The sequence below is a fragment of the Pseudorasbora parva genome, chromosome 1, assembly GCF_024679245.1.
Source record: "Pseudorasbora parva isolate DD20220531a chromosome 1, ASM2467924v1, whole genome shotgun sequence".
NCBI lineage: Eukaryota > Metazoa > Chordata > Actinopteri > Cypriniformes > Gobionidae > Pseudorasbora > Pseudorasbora parva.
The window spans coordinates 30,412,934-30,428,269 of record NC_090172.1 but is presented as its reverse complement, the minus strand read 5'-3'; the positions used below and the strand labels follow the sequence as shown (position 1 = coordinate 30,428,269).

General features: G+C 36.2%; 1 long non-coding RNA gene across 1 annotated transcript; it reads left to right on the top strand.

Annotated features, from left to right (window-relative positions):
* The first annotated feature begins 11,418 nt into the window (after positions 1 to 11,418).
* Positions 11,419 to 12,908, top strand: LOC137084035 (uncharacterized). Its single transcript, XR_010906681.1, has 3 exons — positions 11,419 to 11,492; positions 11,867 to 11,959; positions 12,075 to 12,908. It is a non-coding gene; the product is annotated as an uncharacterized lncRNA (long non-coding RNA).
* The last annotated feature ends 2,428 nt before the right edge of the window (positions 12,909 to 15,336 follow it).

Genomic DNA, 15,336 nt, shown 5'->3' with positions numbered 1-15,336 from the left:
TGAGTAGGCATGGCTTCAAACTAGACAGCACAAAATGAGTTTTCATTTTGAAGAAAAACAAAAAGAGCACATAGTTATATAATTTTGGATTGGAAATTAACAGTCATCCATTTATTTATACATTCTCCAAACCGATTATCCTCTGTAGGGTCACAGAATAAATAAACCATCTCAAAGTTTTGAATACATCTGACTGGAGCTAATTTCAATTTGGGGGAAGAAGACTGTTGCAGTGTCCAATCAGCTATTTCAGTACAGTAGATGTTTTTTTTTTTGTTTGTTTTTTTTTTGTTTTTTTAATTTTTAATTTAATTATTTTGATTTATTCTTAACTTTATTAGCCGTACATGTAAATCTACTTGTTCTTATTGACAGTTTGTAAAATAAGAAGTTCTACGTCACTCAATGGTAACATCTTCCATTGTGTTCCACAGAAGAAAGCTTGGTTGTACATTGCTTAAATTGCTGTTCATCCAACATTGTAAAATGATCTGTGGCATTCTAATGAACTGAAGTGTAAGCTCACTGCTTACACCAATTAAGCATGCTATCCACACCACACATAACTTATTGCTCAAAGGTGATGATGTATTTCCAGGGGAAATATTTCTTTCAGATGGATGCTGTCGCATTAGTCTGATAAGTGGACAATTGTTTGATTCTTGAAGTATATTGCGAATGGAAATGAGGGTCTAAAACGTACTTAAGGGTGATTCAGATTAGCATAATGTGAAGTGCAAGATGCTGCATGTTTGTTTAATGATCAACAATGCATCTTTATTAGTACTGGGGAACATAATCCATTAAGATGTGAGATAAATGTTATATCTAACCAGTTCACTATAAACTTAGCAATAAGATTATTTAATATTGTATATTGAGAGTAGGGCTGCAAAAAAAAAAAAAATCAATAAAATAGATAATAATCGATAATGAAAATCACGATAATGATTCACATTAATTAATTAGTCGGGTTGGCTCTCTGTACACAAAGCTTCCATCAGTGGTGCTAAATTACAGCACTGAACCATGCCTTTTTATGGACAAATGTTCATCTAGAAATAGTGGAGTGGAAACAGAGTGATCTGTTGCAGGAAAGGTACATGATCCAAGTGCCCAAAACATGAGAATTGTTTATTGTAAGCTTTGAGGAACTGCATTAGTTTAACATACCCTCTTTGTTTGATATGTGTGTGTCCTTCTCAGTGCAAAATGTTCATTGTACAGGTTATCCACTGATCTATATAGAAAACAGTAGTAATATCCTCATCTGTAAATGCTACTAATTCACACAAGTTTTCCCATTTTGCATTAAAGCGCGTCCTGACAGTTTGTGTTAAACTTCAAACTTCACTGAACAAGTGACGGGCAGGCATACACGTCAAAAAGATAGAACGCAGTCGATAGGGACACAATTAGCGCGAAAACATTAATTTTCCTGAAATATCTGCTGTTGGACGCCAACTTTAGGTTAAGTATTTTATGAGAGTTGTGACTTTAAAGGGATAACAGTGTGTAAGTTAATATAGAGAGATGAGCTAGAGAGAGAGATCATAACACTGGATTTGTGTTTTGTATATCATTTTAATATAGGGATTTAAACTCCAACTTTTTTTGCACAATGTAGGCTATAGCACAGATGTACACTTATAGAAATTAACCATGGTTCTATTGGAGCATAAAACCATGTTTTTATTATAATAAAATCATGCTTTTGCCGTATTGATTACCCCTTGTATAACCACACAAGTGACTGGTAAAAAAAAAAAAAAAAACTATGGTTAATTTGTGGTTACCATTGAATAACTACAATAACCCTATTATTTATGTATGTATGTATGTATGTATGTATGTATGTATGTATGTATGTATGTATGTATGTATGTATTTATTTATTTATTTATTTATTTATTTATTTATTTATTTATTTTCAGTGTAAAACCATGGCTTATTCTGGTAAAGGTAGATTTATATGTTAGTTCATAAAACACAGCTGACATGCCTGTTGGAAGGACAGCATTGGGCAGGATGTGGAATAGCATGTTTTGTCAATAAAATGAAAAATGCCTTTTTATCCAATTAATCGATCGTATAAATAATCGACCAACTAATGCAGCCCTAATTGAGAGTGTATAGCACAACATATTTATTTATGTACGTGTAGAGTCTTCATGAGTCAAAAGTAAATACCCTATTGTTTTTTTTATTCCATTTCAATAGATGTATCTTAGTAAATAAATGGATGATTATACAGAGAACGTAGATTCAAATAACTTAGAATTTGTTTTGAAATCTTCATGGCAAAACAGACTACAGCAGCCAGCTCAATGTTTGTTTTGTTTTTATTTGTGTTGTTGTTCTTACATTTTCAAGTTATTTATGCATTACATATTTTCACACTAGGCATACAGAGGCCTTTCTTCCAGAGTATCTTATCTGGGAGAAGTCGGCCACTGTATTCAGTCATGTGAGATAGTCCTCACTAGCCAAACAAAGTGAACAATCATTAAGAAATGGATGTCTTGAAGCCTTTAAAAAATGTGCTACCATTTTTTCATCCATTGGCTTGCTTCTTTCATTCACTGTAAAACTAATCATTTAATGCACAACTTAAAGCATATTCACCCTTCAAAAACACTCCTTGCACATAGCCGAAGCATTAATGTACCTTGACAAAAGCACCATTACTGTCTCTCAGCTAAAATACTACTTTGCTCCTGTATACAATTGTATACACCAATTTCTCTTGTTCTCCTTATTGTAGGAATACCTTATGCTCACTGGCCATTTGATTTCTCTAATGGATCAGCTTTTTGCAGTTTCTGAGCAAATAAAGCAGAGAAAGAAAAAGTATGAAACTAATTGGAAATATAAAAAAATTAAAGAAACCAGAAATTCATTTTGCACTCTATATTGCCAGCAGGATGTGTCCACTAAGATTTAACCAAGAGAATGGAAATGATTGGATTGCAAAAATGAACGAAAATTGAGACCTAATGTCTTGATTAAACGCAGCAAGAGGCTGTTTTTCTGCAGTGATTGAATTGATAGGCCACGTTGGTAAGGGATATTAATATTAGGAATGAAAAGGTCTTAGAAATCAGTTGTGCTGCGCTGTTTCAGAGAGTCACACATTCTCTCATCACAAAATGGCAATTCTTTCAGCATCTGCTGATTCCATGAGATCTGGAGCCTGCACTTATGTGATGAACGTAAAAATACTCATTTCACCCCATCACCCACATCAGCACTATTTGGACAGCTAAAGGTTTCATGTTTGTCAGAAATGTAGTGTATATACACGTATATAAAAAAAATCCTGATTATTCAGATATTGGCAAATTCAGAAATTGCTTTTTCATCACAACAATAAATAAATAAATAAATAAATTCCAGGGTCCATTTTTCACAAAGTAAGGTTGACCAATGAAAATGTTATTTAAAAAATAAATAAAAAAATACAATTTTAATATACACATTTGAAAACTTTTACTAAAATGTTTATCGTTATTCCATTTGTATTGGAAACCCTATTGGTTTCCATGCAATTTGCCAAATAAATAATCGATTTTAAATGCTGCGACAGACAAACATCCTTTAAAATATGTTTTTGAATGTGAAAATGGAATGAAGAAATGCTTGGGGTTACTTGACTGTAACCCTATTCCCTGATGAAGTGGAACAAGATGCTGAGCTACTCAGCACCATGGGGAAATTAAACATAAATATATAGTCGCACATGTATCCATCATTTTCAGCAATGAATTTAAAACTGAAAACAAAACAAAAGAACAACAACAACAACAACATAAAAAAAATTCTTCACTACGAAACCTTCAAACACTGTAAGTTGAAATATGTTATCCGACTTGTGTTGCACAAGTATGGATAACTGCATATTTATCTTGTTGTATAATTGACCAGTTTTGCTGAAGACACCTACTGAGAGTGTTTCAGCTTTCGGCAGCGTAGTATTACACTGTTCAGAAGAAAAAGAAAAAAATAGTATAACAACCCGATCACAAGTAAATGCGTATAAATAGTACAAGTGTGCAATGTCATGGAATTTATACGCAAAACTCATTTTGGATATGATACGATGTTTTTTTATGGCGTGTATATGACACGCTCTTGGTTAGGATTAGGGTGGTGGGTTGGGGGGTTCGTATGTATAATACGCCATAAAGTGTGTATCATATGCAATGCAAAATTAGTTTTGGCGTATAGATTCCACGACATTGCACACTTGTACTATTTATACACATTTTCGTGAGATCCGGCTGGGTATAACACTTGACATTCCGGAGCAGGTTATGTTCAGAGAGTGAGTTGCTATGGCTACCCTTCGTTTTTGGAACCAAAAGTTGAGGTTATCCTCTAACTTGCTCTTAAACATACCCGGTTATGTCACATAACCTGCTTTCTGGAATACCCCCCAGGACACATATGTGTTGTGGCTAATGAGCCTTTGTCAGGGTGTGAGCAACAAACACAATCTGAGTTCACCTAAGTTTATTAGTCATCATAACCTGGTCATGCTGTACAGGACTAGTAGGAGAGAGAAAATTCAAATAATACAAAGAGAACATATCTCATCCAATATATTGGCCTAATTTCAGTTACATTTCCATTGTAGATTTTTTATTTTTATTTATTATTGAGTCGTTTTATATAGCTGGCTGTCGGCTGACAATGTCTACCTATTGAAATAGCTGACACCTGGTAACAAAATCGTCAACCACATGACCATGCATTGAGGCCCCATCACTCAATAAAGTAATATTTACATCGTCATCAGAAAAAATGTTATAATATGTCTATTTTCAAAATTACACCTGAACTCAGATTCCAACTGCGGCTCATCTATAGCCTCATGTACCAGGTGCGCAAGTATGGTCACCAACCGAGACGATAATACCTTTGGGTCAATTTAATTGATGTGTTAAACACACTTTTTCACAGCTGATCACAATGAGACATTCACCATGGCACTGAGCAACTGCATTAAGTGTATCTTTTGAAAGGAAACAGCAAATTAGTCACCAAAATGTGTACAGCCATTCAAAAAAACATCTAGCTTTTTCATAGCTTTGGATGCACATTGATGACACTTAATGAGAAAAAGCCACACAATTTAAACTAGAAATAAATAGTTTAAACAGTGTTTCAAGCTGTTTAAAAAACAAATGTGGGTCATTTAACTTCAACACAGTAAGAAGGGCAGTCTCAGCTTTTTCTTTTTCACTGATAATCAAGGTTTTGTTTTGGGGATGGAAACTGATTTTAGACCAGCAGTTACAGACAGTGTTATCCTAGAGCAGCAATCTGAAATCTCTCTAATGACTAGCTAAGGAGGCTTCTCAGTCTTATGCACATCATCTATAGCTGTTGGTAATCCAAAAACCCTTACATTCGAATTTAAATTGTGCGATATGTCAAACCCAAATAAAAAAAAATCATCCCATAATGAAAGTAGCCCGATTTAATTTGAAATCTGCAAAGTTGGCTATTCTAAGTTTTAAAATTGCACTACTATATTGTGAAAATTAAGGCGAGCAATAAAAATACACAAAATTTCAGTATGAGAGTGTTTTGGTAATTACAATTTGCTGAAGAGCAATATAAGTAACTTACTCTAAACAGAGAGCCATTCATGATAGCACTTTATGTATTTGATGCATATCCAACAGTGAGAGGCTTTATATCTACAGTAATATTTGTTTAGCTCTGCCATTAACTTATTTCCAACTGTAAGTGTTCTTGACTATTAAATGGGTTGAATGTCATGAAAATTGTCACTAATTATGAAAGGAGAATATGGTGCTTAGAATAAAATACATGAAGCTTGTTTTAATGTACTGGCTCTGCTGAATCTACTCCCTCAGAAATATTGTGCATCCTCCCTGTAGGTGTGTGTGTGTGTATATATATGTATATATATATGTATATATATATATATATATATATATATATATATATATATATATATATATATATATATATATATATATATATATATATATATATATATATATATATATATATATATATATATATATATATATATATGTCAGAGGAGAATTGGCCGACTGATTGAAGCTGATAGAAGAGTAACTTTGACTGAAATAACCACTTGTTATAACCGAGGTATGCAGCAAATCATTTGTGAAGCCACAACACGCACAACCTTGGGGCTGATGGGCTACAACAGCAGAAGACCCCACAGGGTACCACTCATCTCCACTAGGAAAAAGAGGCTACAGTTTGCACAAGCTCACCAAAATTGGACAGTTGAAGACTGGAAAAAATGTTGCCTGGTCCGATGAGTCTGTTGAGACATTCAGATGGTAGTCAGAATTTGGTGTAAACAGAATGAGAACATGGATCCATCATGCCTTGTTACCACTGTGCAGGCTGGTGGTGGTGGTGTAATGGTGTGGGAATGTTTTCTTGGCACACATTAGGCCCCTTATTGCCAATTGGGCATCATTTAAATGCCACGGCCTACCTGAGCATTGTTTCTGACCATGTCCATCCCTTTATGACCACCATGTAGCCATCCTCTGATGGCTACTTCCAGCAGGATAATGCACCATGTCACAAAGCTTGAATCATTTTAAATTGGTTTCTTGAACATGACAATGAGTTCACTGTACTAAAATGGCCCCCAAAGTCACCAGTTCTCTAACGCTGACGCAAAGTTTGAGCGCAGCATCTTGGGACATGTGGTCTTCACTTCACAGCCGGTGGAAAATAGGACTCATGTTGAAATCATGTTGATGGAGGTGATTATTAACTTTACTGTAGTGTAAAGCAGAGCAGAACTGAGTGTTGTGAAGCTGAGCACGGCCGCTGGAGCGATTGTTATACAAACACACGGCGTGCAGTACCAGGACTTTTATTATGACGGGACGGGACACAGTCGCCGGGCGTGCGCACTTCTGCTTTTTCCGGTCAGGTAAATCAGCTCTGTTCATCATATCAGATACATTTAAGTGTGTTTAAAATTATGTTATGACGTTACTCTGTGCATTCGCTTTGCGCTGCTGTGAAATGTTCACACTGCTAAGAGAAAAGCGCTTCTGAAGAATAAAACCGAGGGTAGCGTAGATATGACGCAATTGACAGACTACTCGCTCAAATCCTATACTGAAACGTCCCGGTCCTTAGTTAAAATAGCAATTTTCTCACAATTTACAAATAGTTGGAAACATTTGGGATATTGTAAGTACTCAACTGAACAACATAACACTGGCCTAGTGGTTTTTGGATATTTTACTGCAAAAATACTAAATAATGCACCTTTAATAATGGAAAAAATACTGACATTAATAATAATTTATGGTATTTTTTTTATTGTTTGGGGCAGGGGTCCCCAATCTCGGTCCTGGAGGGCCACTGTCTTGCAGAGTTTAGGGTGTCGCACACCGGATGTGAAGCTCGGCGCTGCGCCGTCTCTAAAATTGGAACACATTGTTTTCAATGAGTGTACGCACACCGGTGGCGCAATCCGACGCCTGTCTGTGGCGACTCAGGAAGTTGTTCTAAATCCTGCCGCGCCACAGAGCTCCATTTCAAGGTTTATATTAAATGTATATTATGTTTCCCTCAAATCGTTAATGTACATACTGATTTCACCCTGTGCTACAAGATACAACCTTCGTGCAGCTCTTCTGTCAGAAGTCGATTTAAAATTGAGCTCGCGCCTATATAATGTGCTCGTCCGGTGTGAGATACCTGAGACATGGCGCTGCCCGGCTCCAAGCGCCACTGACCTGCGCGTCTGTTGGCGGACCCCTTTTTAGCTCCAAGCCCAATCAAACACACCTGAACCAGCTAATAAAGGCATTTATTAGCTATTTCAGGTGTGTTTGATTGGGGTTGGAGCTAAACTCTGCAGGACAGTGGCCCTCCAGGATTGAGATTGTGTGGGATCAGCCCACCGCTACCTATGCCTAGAATATATAGTGTCCGATTCACAAACATCGTGCAAAGCTTCACCATCTAGAGTCAATGTTTGTCGGACTTGCTCACATAGTAACGGTTGCTATGATGTGTGATTGGACAATGGCCATTTGGGAGAGGGGCCGGCAAAAGGCTAATTATAATGAACTAGTTTACTTTTCATGTAGAATTAAGATTTATTAAAATTGTACTGTTAACACTTGCATCATAAACACTTTGTGAAATAGATTATATTATAAATTGATTATTTGTTGTCTTTGTTATTTGCTAATTCTTACACAAGGCAGGAAATAAAATAAGCAAATAAAACCAAAAATATAAAGTAATTGCTTAATTTATTCATACTGCTGTGTATTCTGGGAATTAGAATTATGTATAGCTACACTCTAAAAAATGCTGGGTTAAAAACAACCCAGGTTGGGTTGAAAATGCACCGACCCAACAATTGAGTTGTTTTAACCCAATGGTTGAGTTGTTTTAACCCAGTGGTTGGGTTAAAGTTGCTTAAGACAACCCAATTGCTGGGTAAGAACAACTCAACCATTGGGTTAAAACAACCCAATTGTTGGGTCGGTGCATTTTCAACCCAACTTGGGTTGTTTTTAACCCAGCATTTTTTAGAGTGTACTAACTCAAGAGTACATATAAAGTAAATTACCAAGTATTCTCTACAGTTCTTGTCTAGTGACATGCACTCTTGTGTAGGGGAACTCCATTAACTAAGCATTTGTCAGTACACCATACTATTCCTATTTTAATTTACTCTGGGATTTTTTTAAGGCAATCGGTTAGCTTTTTGTAAAAATTAAGGTTATTTAATAAGATTTCATAGTCAAAAAATAAATAAAAAATTAGCAGAAATATGACTGTACGCCATCACAGTTCCCATTTCATATGCTCCATCTAAAAAATAAAAAAATAAAGTATATTGGTTAAACAAATTATATCCATACAATGTACTAAAATTGCAATGCCTTTTCCATTTTCTAACCTCCTCTTTTTATTATTTATTATTCCACTCAAAAACCTTGGGTAACAACAGCAATTATCCTCATCTCCATTTTTGTATTATGAATCGCTGAGGCCTCCAACCATGAAGGAGGAGAATAATGGCCAGTGTCAGTGGGTTCAGCTGGGACCAGGCCATCTGGATGGCAGTCAGGGCCTGGAATGCTAAACTCTGTCCAGATTTGTAAGCTGCTCCGATGGAGGGGGTCATGGAAGCCACTGGTTCACATCCAGACATGTCATGTGGATGGGTCTCTATCAGCCTGGGCAGTGGCCCATTGATAATGTATGATGGATGTTCTTATTTGACAAGGCCAGAACACACACTCATGCAACAGCCTCCGTAAATATGGATCTAATATCTTTGTCTTGTTTTATTGTGTTATAATTGAGCTCCTTTTTTCAGTGTGTTTCAGCATTATCTAATGAAAACAAAAGACCTGAACACAATTTTTATTAAAAATATGCATGTGATATAGTATGGGTGAAATCAGCTGGTGTATTCCACCTACTGGTTGATGGTTGAGGATCATTTTTTTTAATGGTCCCATTCTTCGCGATTCCATCTTTCAAACTTTAGTTAGTGTGAAATGTTGCTGTTAGAGCATAAATAATACCTGTAAAATTATAAAGCTCAAAGTTCAATGCCAAGCAAGATATTTTATTTAACAGAAGTTCCCTTTCAAAGCCTACAGCGGACGGCCGGTTTGGACTAAACCTCTGCACTTCCTGGCAGGAATGACGTCACTAAACCCGTTTGTTGCCTAACTCTCCGCCCACAAGAACACGCAAAATAGGGGGGGTGGTCTTGTTGCTCTCCCACGTGGAGAATAGCGCGCATTTAGCGCTTGCATCTCCCCGTTATGGTAAGAGGCGGGACCTTTCCGGGCAAAGTGCGCTAAGCTGCTGTCCAATCTCAACATGGGAAGTACTGGCCAAATCAGAATTTGTTACGTGTTTCTGAAGACGGGACTTCATAGAACAAGGAAATCATCAGGCCGTTTTTAGGACAGAGAAAACAACGGTGTACAGATAAGTAAATTGTGTGAATAATACTGTTTTTTTTTACACGCGAAACATGAACTCATGTTACACTCAAAAAAATGACTTTGTGGCACTGTTCTTTTTACCCAAATATTTTTTGTTAAAATAACACATATATATTTATTTTGCCACCAAAACACTATTGTATTGCGTTAAATTAACTTAACCTGCATCACTTTCCACTATACTTAATTATCAATCGTTAAACTAATGTAAACGGTTTCATTTCGCAATTCAAAAAAAAAAAAAAAACCCGGATGTGACGATTTCCAACGTATTGGATGAACTTGAAGACGACGCGCAGCACGAAGAAGGTGGCAAGGTAAGAAAATATAAAGTTTATCTAAAGGCAAAGTCTTTCATTTCTGTTAATATTTCGTTAAGTCTGTTCTGGGATGTCTGTTGTTTAACTGTCAAGTATTGTGGGAAATGTTGTGACATTTTTGGGAGTTCATTCATGCGATTGAAAGGTGAGTTTAATGTGCATGTGATTCTCTGTAAGGTATATTAACGTTAATACATAACACTTATATATGTAACGTTATGTATGGACGTGGAAAAAATATTTGGGCAACATACTTAAATTCTAACTTCTTTTAAGTTAATAAAACAAGCAGTTATCAGGCATTCAAAAACGCTTGAAGTGAAAAACATTTAAAGTGGCTTAATGTACTATAAAAATCAAACTCCGGGAAAACATACAAATAAAGCATAGAAATATGAATGCAACGCGTTTAGTAACAGACATTTCCACGTGGCGTGCATGCTGCCTTCACGTGCTATCGTAAATGTATTATGTTACGTTAATTCCCATTTCTGAAGTCGTGGTTATGAGCTATTTACGTTGAAATAAGCGACTTCGAAGGACGTTTGTGTGACGTTTTTAACTATGAAGTTAGTGTACACCTTATTAATAAACCGTACTACATGCAGATTAACCCTGCCAGCATATGAATGCATTGCAACACATTCAGTTTACTTAACATTAACGTTACACATCATGTTAAGAGTTCATTTTCTGGTTAATCTGTTTATCTGCGCACAGCCTGTGGTTTATTAATAAGAATTTGATCTTGTAATATTACCCTCTCAGTATTATTAGCCACCTTAAGCATTTATGGGAGGAAAATGCTTAGAAATTACACATTTTATATATATATATATATATATATATATATATATATATATATATATATATATATATATATATATATATATATATATATATATATATATATATATATATATATACATACATATATATATATATATATATATATATATATATATATATATATATATATATATATATACATACATATATATATATATACACATACATACATATATATGATTGAATGAATGAATGAATGACAGTATGTTTTTCATCATGTCTTTTCCAGTTCATCCGTACCTATGGTGAAATGAAGAAATGTCACTACTTCTTTGATAGAGAGCTACGTTTTTTTGCTAAGGTAAGTGAAGCACTCTATTGCTTTTTAAGATTTTTAAAAAGTAGTAATATTTTTGCTGACTTTTGTTACAATCCATGGTTTGGCACAATGATAGTATTTAGGCTAAAGTTTTATGAATTCTGCTACAGCTTATTGCACTGATATAGTATCAATTAGTGCATTAGAGAAAACAGTGACAATACTAAAGGTCTTTGCACACTCAGTCCGAAATTCGCATGCAAAAATTTCGGTGTGTGTGTGTGTAATATTTGGTGCAAAATGCAATTTCATCAGTTTGCCTAAATTAGATCGCTCGAATGTTTTACACATTTACATGTGGTAGAGAGCTGAATGTAAAGGCTATATTTTGTTAATGTTCTTATTTGTATCTTTAGACTGATGGCATTGAAGTGAAGAGAGAATGCATAATCGAATCTCTCGGTGTCTACCTGAATGAAGACCCTAGCAGTCTGATTTGGGAGTATATTGTGAGTATATGTGCTTTATAAATGTTTTCTGCATTTTCCAGCATGCTAAATGATTTGTTAAAGTTAACACACAAGAATTTAAGAGTATTGTATTCTTTTTAAATGTCCCCTCTAGGATGCAGACATTGCCAGCACTGAGGAGGCGATCTAGAAGACAGTGATGGGAATTTATGTAATAAGACTTGAAGGTGCAATACATAGAAGACAGCCCAGCAGATGTGGGAGTGGTGTTAGAGGGTCAACATTTCTTCAGGATCTTAGCAGTGTCCCATATGCAACAGCCATGACTGATATATGGACTGAACTTGAGCTACCCTCCTGAACTCAGGTACACATTCAATGTACTGCAAAAGTTAATTCTGGAGCTGGATGTCAACAAGTTATCCAATAAAGTGCAACACTGAAGACCAAGCTGTTAAACACTGAAGACCAAGCTCTTCTCTGATATGTTTGCGTAAGGACTTCCTGGAATGCCAAAATGTTAATGTAATTGTCTAAATTTTGTAAAAATCATTTAAAGGGTTAGTTCACCCAAAAATGAAAATAATGTAATTTATTTACTTACCCTTATGATGTTCCAGACCCGTAAGACCTCTGTTCATCATTGAACACAAATGAAGATATTTTTGTTGAAATCCAATGGCTCAGAAAGGCTTCCACTGGCAGCAATGACATTTCTTCTCTCAAAACCCATAAAATTTACTAAAGACGTCAGCGATTTTAAAGCCCCGCGATCCGAACCGCTGAATCGATCTGCTAATTCATAACACTCCGAAGCTTCAGGAAGAAATGTTTTCGGCCATCACGTAGTTATTTAGGGGTTTTTTTTGCGCACAAAAACTCTTCTCGTTGCTTCATAAAATGATTGTAGAGCCACTGTAGTGAGATGGGCGTGGTAAAGACATCTTTAGTGCCTTTATGGGTCTTGAGAGAGGAAATGACATTGTGGCCAATGAAGGCCTTTCTGAGCCATCGGATTTCAACACTAATATCTTCATTTGTGTCTGAAGAGGAACAAAGGTCTTAGAGGTCTGGAACGGCATCAGGATGAGTAATAAATTACATTATTTTCATATTTGGGTGAACTTACCCTTTAATTTAATTGTATTTATCTTTTACCAAGTTTTATAGAGGTTATTATTTTTATTTTTTAACTTAAAAACTAACTCTTAACAGTATGATGTTATGTTAATGCATTTGCACAGGTGTCTTGAATGTAATTGCAACCCTTTAACAAATACAGTTTGATTCTTTGTTATGCATCTTGACTTTTTTATGACTCTACAAGACAAACACACACAAACAAAATGCTGATTTGAATGGCATAACTTTAAATAGAAAACATTGAGTTAAAGTAACAAAAACTAATTGGATGGAACCATTGTCCATAATTTAAATAAGTTATTTGAGACAAATCTCCTTGTGTTGGTTGAGTGAAACATATTTAGCCAGTTTTAAATGAACTAAAGCAAGTTCACCGAACTTAAAAGGTTTAAGTTACATGGAAGCAATACCATTGATTTGGTTGGACAGTACAATTTCACTTAGATTCTCTCTCATTCAATTGTGTTGTCACAACACAAGGAGCTTGCATAGATTCAAAAAAATCTATTAATGTTAATAAGACATAATTAGCTTGTGTGGAACCACTGTCCATAATTATATTAAGTAAGTTTAAAGAGAAATTTTTTTGAGTGTATATTGCACACTGTAAACATAATCAAAGCTTCGAAAACACGCAAAGAACGGGACCTTTAAGTGACGATTGGACCATAAAGAAAGTGTTACCAAAAATCTCTGACTGGATTGCACAGTGGCTTATGCACTTCAGCATAAGTATTTGAAGGATTTTGACTAGGGCCAAATTGTGATGACTGGACGACTGGGTTAGAGTATCTCCAGAACTGCAGCTCTTTTAGTGTGTTCCCGGTCTGCAGCGGAATCTATCAAAAGTGGTCCAAGGAAGGAACAGAGTTGAAAAGGCAACAGGGTCATGGGTGGCCAAGGCTCAATGATGCACGTGGGGAGTGAAGGCTGGCCTGTGTGGTCAGATCAAACAGACAAGCTTCTGTAACTGAAATTACACAAGAAGTCAATGCTAGATAGAAAGGTGTCAGAATATACAGTGCATTGCAGTTTGCTGCGTGCAGGGCTGCATAGCCGCAGACTATCCATGGCGCCCATGCTGATCCCTGTCCACCTCCGCAAGCGCCAACAGTGAGCATGTGAGCATCAGAACTCTAACATGGAGCAATGGAAGAAGGTGGCCTGGTCTGATGAATCACATTTTCTTTTACATCACGTATATGGCCAGCTGCGTATACGTTACTTCAACACACCTTCAGGGGTCTAGTGGAGTCCTTATACGCTTGCCCATTTTCCTACTCCTAACACATTAACTTTGCGGACAAAATGTTCACTTGCTGTCTAATAAATACCACCCACTAACAGATGCTGTGATGAAGATATTCATTTCACCATAATGTTATACTTGATTGGTGTATATAAAGACGGATCAGGCATAACACTATTATTAATATTAATATTAATATTAATATTAATATCTCGATATTTAGTTTGTCCGGCATTTTCTGCCAAAACAGCTCTGACCTGTCGAGGCATGGACAACACTAGACCCCTGTAGGTGTGCTGTGGTATCTGGCACCAATATGTCATCCACAGATCCTTTAAGTTCTGTAAGTTGCGAGGTGGGGCCTCCATGGATCTGGCTTTTTTTCAGCACATCCCACAGATACTCGATTGGATTGAGATCTGGGGAATTTGGAGGCCAAGTCAGCACTTGTGCTCGTCAAACCATTCCTGAACCATGCTTGCTTTGTGGCAGATTGCATTATCCTGCTGAAAGAGGTCACAGCCACCAGGGAATACTGTTTACATGAACGTGTACATGGTCTGCCAAAATGCTTAGGTGGTGGTACGTGTCAAAGTAACATCCACATGTTCGTATGTATAATACGCCATAAAGTGCGTATCATATGCACGCGAAAAACAGCGTGCCATAGACACGCCAAAATGAGTTTTGGTGTATACATTCCACGACATTGCACACTCGTACTATTTATACGCATTTTTGTGAGAATAGCCTGGATATTTTAGATATAGTCCGAGGGCTTTCTGTCCTTTGAATATAAGTGTATGCCCACTTGCTGTCCACGTCCAGAGGATAATGAAAACATCATCAAAGTGGTCCATATGTGACATCATTTGGTTAGTTAGACTCTTTTGAAGCATCAACAATACATTTTGGTCCAAAAATAACAAAAAATACGACTTTATTCAGCATTGTCTTCTCTTCCGCGTTTGTTTTCAAACCTCAAATAAAGAAACAAACGGTCGTGAATCAGCGGATTGATTTG